The sequence below is a fragment of the Monodelphis domestica genome, chromosome 4 (assembly GCF_027887165.1).
Source record: "Monodelphis domestica isolate mMonDom1 chromosome 4, mMonDom1.pri, whole genome shotgun sequence".
In the NCBI taxonomy this organism is placed as follows: domain Eukaryota; kingdom Metazoa; phylum Chordata; class Mammalia; order Didelphimorphia; family Didelphidae; genus Monodelphis; species Monodelphis domestica.
The window spans coordinates 262422622-262429648 of NC_077230.1; the positions used below are offsets into that span (position 1 = coordinate 262422622).

At 37.3% G+C, this 7027-nt stretch overlaps 1 pseudogene; it reads left to right on the top strand.

The window, feature by feature from the left end:
• Positions 1-5017: 5017 nt before the first annotated feature.
• LOC100619030 (heterogeneous nuclear ribonucleoprotein H-like) lies at positions 5018-6240 on the top strand (annotated as a pseudogene).
• Positions 6241-7027: the final 787 nt, after the last annotated feature.

The window sequence follows — 7027 nt, forward strand, 5'->3', positions numbered from 1 at the left end:
AGTGGAATAGACTGGGGAAAAGCAACCTCAGCAAGACAGTATATGATAAACCCAAAGATCCCAGCTTTGGGACAAAAATCCACTATTCGATAAAAACTGCTGGGAAAATTGGAAGACAGTATGGGAGAGATTAGGAATATATCAACACCTCACACCCTACACCAAGATAAATTCAAAATGGGTGAACGACTTAAACATAAAAAAGGAAACCATAAGTAAATTTGGTAAACACAGAATAGTATACATGTCAGACCTTTGGGAGGGGAAAGGCTTTAAAACCAAGCAAGACATAGAAAAAAATCACAAAATGTAAAATAAATAATTTTGACTACATCAAATTAAAAAGCTTTTGTACAAACAAAACCAATGTAACTAAAATCAGAAGTGAAACAACAAATTGGGAAAAAAATCTTCATAGAAACTGTAACAGTTAAAATTTAGGGGAGATGGGGAGACTGAGGCAGGTAGAAATTAGTTTCTCTCTGCAAGAAGTATTATATTTTTTAGAGGTTTATTAAAGGTTAAAGATTAAAGAATATACAAGTAAGAAACATGTGCCTAGGCCAGAGGCCTAGACAAAATAACCTCACATCACACAAGAGACGTGCCTGCTCCAAAACGGAAGTCCAAAAGAGCCAAGAGCCTCTCAAAAGCCTTTGAATCAGCTTAAATACCTTCTTGATCTCGGCCCAGGTGAGATTACAAGGCATTCTGGGGAAGTGGAGCAAAGGCTCATGGGGATTGTAGTCCTGTATTCAAGTCTATTTTTTTACAAAACCTTTGACAAAGGTTTAATTACTCAAATTTATAAAGAGCTAAATCAATTGTACAAAAAAAAAACCATTCTCCAATAGATAAATGGGCAAGGGACCTGGATAGGCAGTTCTCAGATAAAGAAATCAAAACTGTTAATAAGCACATGAAGAAGTGTTCTAAATCTCTTATAATCAGAGAGATGCAAATCAAAACAACTCTGAGGTATCACCTCACACCTAGCAGATTGGCTAACATGACAGCAACAAAAAGTAATGAACGCTGGAGGGGATGTGGCAAAGTAGGGTCACTAATTCATTGCTGGTGGAGTTGTGAATTGATCCAACCATTCTGGAAGGTGATTTGGAACTATGCCCAAAGGGCGACAAAAGAATGTCTACCCTTTGATCCTGCCATAGCACTGCTGGGTCTGTACCCCAAAGAGATAATGGACAAAAAGACTTGTACAAGAATATTCATAGCTGCGCTCTTTGTGGTGGCCAAAAACTGGAAAGTGAGGGGATGCCCATCAATTGGGGAATGGCTGAGAAAATTATGGTATATGTTGGTGATGGAATACTATTGTGCTAAAAGGAATAATAAAGTGGAGGAATTCCATGGAGAATGGAACAACCTCCAGGAAGTGATGCAGAGCGAGAGGAGCAGAACCAGGAGAACATTGTACACAGAGACTAATACACTGTGGTATAATCGAATGTAATGGACTTCTCCATTGGTGGTGGTGTAATGGCCCGGAACAATTTGCAGGGATCTAGGAGAAAAAACACTATGCATAAGCAAAGGATAAACTATGGGAGTGGAAACACCGAGGAAAAGCAACTGCCTGACTACAGCGTTTGAGGGGACATGACAGAGGAGAGACTCTAAATGAAACTCTAATGCAAATATTGACAACATAGAAATGGATTCGAATCAAGAACACATGTGACACCCAGTGGAATCACGCGTCGGCATTGGGGGGTTGGGGAGTAGGAAAAGAATCTATGTCTTTAATGAATAATGCTTGGAAATGATCAAATAAAATATTATATTAAAAAAAAGAACTTGTGGTTAACATATAAAATATCTTATGTCTAGAAAATCTAAGTAAAGGGAAAACAAATTTATAATAGATCCTTAAATAAGGGCCCAATTAAAATGATTTTAAATATTATACACTTACCCAATCAGTAGCCAGGACTAAAGAAAGTTTGCCACACTAGGAAAGACAGAAAAGGGACTAGATTTTTTGTGTGATAGGGAATTGTCATCCTCTGGTCTGATTTTACCTTCACTCTCAGCAATAGGGAGAGCCATGGTGATAACCAAATTTCAGTATTTGTCTGGGAGTATTTCACAAGGAGTGTGGTACAAGGTGTCCTCTGTCTTAACATGTGTCAAGCACCGCAATCTTGAGTCTCACAGTAGGTTCAAGTTCTTTTGTATTGGCTTAGAAGTTGCAGCTGCCCAGAGAGCAGCTCCAAGGATTCCCAGTTTGTAAGTTCCAAAGACTGCAGCAAACAGCAACAGTAATAGGAATAGTAGCAGTAGCATGAGTGAGCAGGATCAGGAGCAAGCAGATCAGGAGCATCCCGAGAAGTTGGCCAGGACCACCCAAGAGGCTGGATAAGCATCAGGAAAGGTGGCTCAAGCAGATGGGCGAGAGAAGCAGCTTATCTCTTCTCTGCAGAGTCCCTGACTCATTCCCACAAAGTAAAGCAGCTAGCAACTGGCAAAAAGTAGGGGGGAAAAACAGCAGAAGTAGGGCTGCAGATCCAAAGAGAATTCAAAGTTCTCTTGGAGTTTGCTGGGGAGGGGGGATGTGAAGGGGAGCAACAAGCTGTGGCAGGAGAAATGTGGCTTAAAAAATTATCTAGGTTATCTTAAAAATATCCTTTTTAAGAGATTTATTAATGATCATTAGAAATAATGGAATAAAAAATAACAAAATAAAAAACCACGTGCCCATGGCTAATCTGCCTGTTCAAAACCCCACTTACCACCACAATCTCCAACAGGAAGCAAAGAGAGTGGGACCAGAAACCTCACTGCCTAATATCTCCTGTCTACAGGAAGTATGTAATAACAGGAAGTCAATGGGCTCCCAGGAAATGTAGTTTTTAGGGTAATAGATTTCTAATTATTCAAGGTTAAGCTATATGTATTCCTATATGGAAGGAGGATATTTTAATTTTTAAAAAATTATATCAGTTGTAGAGCAGTTAGAAGGAGTATACATAGAGGGTATGAAATAAGCTGATTAGGATAAAATGATGTGCAAACAAATTGGGAGGGGGTATAAAAGAGGATTTCAATGAGAGAAAAGGGGAGGGAAATATGGAATGAGATAAATTATCTCACCTGAAGAGTCATGAAAAACTATAATAGTGGAGGAGAAGATAATAGTGGTGACAGGCAGTGCTTAAACCTTACTCTCATCATAAATGGCTCAATGAGGGAATAAAAACCATTCTTATTGAGATATTGAATTCTATTTTACCCTATATAGAAGTAAGAGTGGGATAAGACAAGGATAGTTGGGAGTGGCAACAGAAGGAAGGAGGAAATAGTGGGGGTGATAAAAAATAAATCATCAGTGAGGAGGGTTAGAATGAAAGAAAAGAGCAGAATCAAAAGAGGAAGATAAGATGAATGGGAATACATAGTTGGTAATCATAACTTAATGTGAATAGGATGAATTCACCCATAAAACAGAAGTGGATAGCAGAGTAGATTAAAAATCAGAACCCTACTATATGCTGGTTACAAGAAGCATATTTGAGGCAGGGTGACACATACAGAATAAAAAGTAAGGGGCTGGAGCAGACTTTATTGTGCATCATCTGAAGTAAAAAAACAAAAAAAGAGTACCAATTATGATCTCAGACAAAGCTAAAGCAAAAATACATCTGATTAAAAGAAAAGAAATCACATCTTGCTGAAAGGTACAATAAACAACAAAGTAATATGAATATTAAACATATATGCACCAAATAGTATAGCCTCTACATTTTTAAAGGAGAAATTCAACAAAATTTAGGAGGAAGTAGACAGTAAAAATATATTGGTCAGGGAATTTCAACTTCCCTTTTTCAGATCTAGATAAATCTAACCAAAAAACAAACAAGAAAGAAGTAAAGGAAGTGAATGAAATCTTAGAAAAGTTAGAACTAATAGCTCTTTGGAGAGAATTGAATGGGAGTAGAAAGAAATATACCTTCTTTTTAGCAGTACAGGGCTCCTACACAAAAAAAAATGACAATGTATTAGGGCATAAAAACTTCACTATATTATATCTATATTTTGGAAAGGGGGAAGGAAGGTAATACAAAGGGAAAACAGCACATATAAATAATATTGAATTTATTAACAGAGAAGGGATGAAAGAAGGAAGGAAAATGGGAGAAGGGAAATCTAACTGTTTTAACCTCTACTTAAATCCACTACTTAACTACCTTAACTAATTACATAAATTCCTAAAGGCAAGTCCAACAGGTAACCAGACTTCTCACATTCAAAGAGTCCTTTGATGGGTCAGGTACAGGAATTCAGCTGAGTCCTCAGAAGTTCAAAAGAGAGACTAATTTCCTCCAATTTTCCTCTCTGTCCATCAGAGTGTATTGGGGAAATTCTGCTCGCTCTTGCTTGATGATATTTAAGGAGGCTGCTCCCAGATGTCCAAGGCAGTCTAGGAGAGATTAGATTTGCACCCTTCAGACTTCACTTCTCAACTCCAGACTGTTGTTGAAAAACTGGATCTTCAAAAGTTTGGAACATTTCCTATCAGACTTGAGAGAATTCTGAGTCTTGAGGGCTTGTCAATAAAACTCTTTGCACCCTGTAATTTGCCTCGCTATAACAACCAAATGCAAAAAAGCAGAAGTAAATCCATCCTTTTCATATCATAATGCAGTAAAAATTATAATCAATAAAACTCCATAGAAATACAAATCAAAAATTAATTGGAAATGAAATAATTTAATGTTAAAAAAGAAACGGGTCAAAGAGCAAATTATAGAAATAATCAATAATTTTATTAATTAGAATGACAATGAAGAAAACACATATCAAAACATATGGGAGATTTTCTTCATAACCATGCTGGTCAAGTTTCAAGTTGCCACCACTGACTGAAAAAGATTATGCTGAACACTAAAGATGTAGAAGTCTTTGTGGTGAAGATCCAGAGCTTGCCCTGGTCCTGCTTGACTGATGAAGTCCAACACTTCTTCTAAAGAATGCAAAATTCAAAATAGGGCATCAGGCATTCATGTCATTTATATCCGGTAAGGCAGACCAAGTGGAGAAGCATTTGTTGAACTTGAATCAAAAGATGAAGTCAAATTGGCACTGAAAAGAGACAGAGAAACTATGGGACACAGATATGTTGAAGTATTGAAGTCAAACAACATTGAAATGGATTGGGTATTGAAGCGTATTGGTTTAAATAGTCCTGACACTGCCAGTGATGGCTCTGTGCACCTAGAGGACTCCCATTTGGCTGTAGCAATGAAAAAAATTATTTAGTTTTTTTCAGGGTTGGAAATTGTGTCAAATGGGATAGCATTGCCAATGGACTTCCAGGGAGGAGTACGGGGAGGCCTTCCTGCAATTTGCTTCACAGAAAATAACTGAAAAGGCTCTAAAGAAACCCAAGAAAAGAATAGGGCATAGCGACATTGAAATCTTCAAGAGCAGTTGGGCAGAAGTTTGCATTCATTATTATTCTCCTTGAAAGCTAATGACTGTGTAGTATCCAGGTCCTTATAATAGGTCTGGTGCTGGCAGAGGCCATAACAGCATTGGTAGAGGAGCTGGGTTTGAAAGAATGAGATGAGATATCTATGGTGGAGGGTAGGGAGGCTATGATGACTACATTGGATATAATGATGGATATGGCTTTGGGTCTGATAGATTTGGAAGAGACCTCAATTATTATTTTTCAGGAATATCAGATCATAGATATGGAGATAGTGGGTGGGTCTACTTTCCAGAGTACAACAGGCCATTGTGTGCACATGAGAGGATTACCTTACCAAGCTATTGAAAATGATATTTACAATTTTTTTCTCACCACTCAACTCTGCTTGAGTACACATTGAAATTGGACCTGATGGCAGAGTGATTGGAGAAGCAGATGTTGAATTTGCTACTCACAAAGATGCTGTGGCAGCTATATCAAAAGACAAAGCAAATATGCAGCACAGATATGAAGAAATCTTCTTGAATTCTACAGCAGGAGCAAGCGGTGGTACTTATGGTAGCCAAATGATGGGAGGCATTGGCTTGTCAAATCAGTCCAGTTATGGTGGTCCAGCTAGCCAGGAGCTAAATGGGGGTTATGGGGGAGAATACAATGGTCATAGCAGCATGAGTGGATATGACCAAATTTTACAGGAAAACTCCAGTGATTTTCAATCAAACATTGCATAGGGAGCCAAAGAGCAATGGACAGCAGTTACTACAGTAGTGGGAGCCATGCATCTGTGGGAGTGAACGGAATGGAAGTGATGATGACTGGCATGTCCAGTATGAGTGATGGATGGGGAATGTAAATCCTGATCGCTAACTCTTGGTCAACATTTTTTTTAAAGAAAACAAAAGATGTTTAACAGTTTTGTAATAGAAGCTTGTGATTTAAACTTACTGTAAGTAAAATCACGGTTGTTTTTAAAACCTCAGGTTCAGTATTTTTGAACACAGAAAAACATTCATCTAGGATGTAATAACTAAGTTGAGTAAAGACTAAAATTGTTAAAGAATTTCAGCTTTTCTCCAGGTAGTTATATTGTAGGAATGTACTTAATCCGGAAGAATATTTAGGTTAAGCCGGTTTCAATTAGGGTAAATGTTGCTCTTATACCACATTACATGGAACACTATTTGAGATACATGTTGGGAGACATGTTTTTTTGTAAAACAAATATAGGAGATGTATATGTGATTCAAAAAGTAAAACATTTGGCATGTTTGTATTAGTTTATTTTGTTTACTATCCTGTAAGATATATTTAAGCTTTTTTTTTTTTTGAGTTAATGGGGACAATTTTGAGACACAATACGGATACTTTCGGATTTTGGTCTTGGTGTTTGTATTAAATTCTGAGGCCTTGATTTAAATCTTTCATTGTATTGTGATTTCCTTGTAGGTATATTGCACTAAATGAAACTTGTTAAGTAAATCTTCTTTTCAAAAACAAGAGGAAAAAATGTATGAGATACAGACAAAGCAGTACTTGGGGGAAATTTTATATCTCTGAATGCTTATACAAATG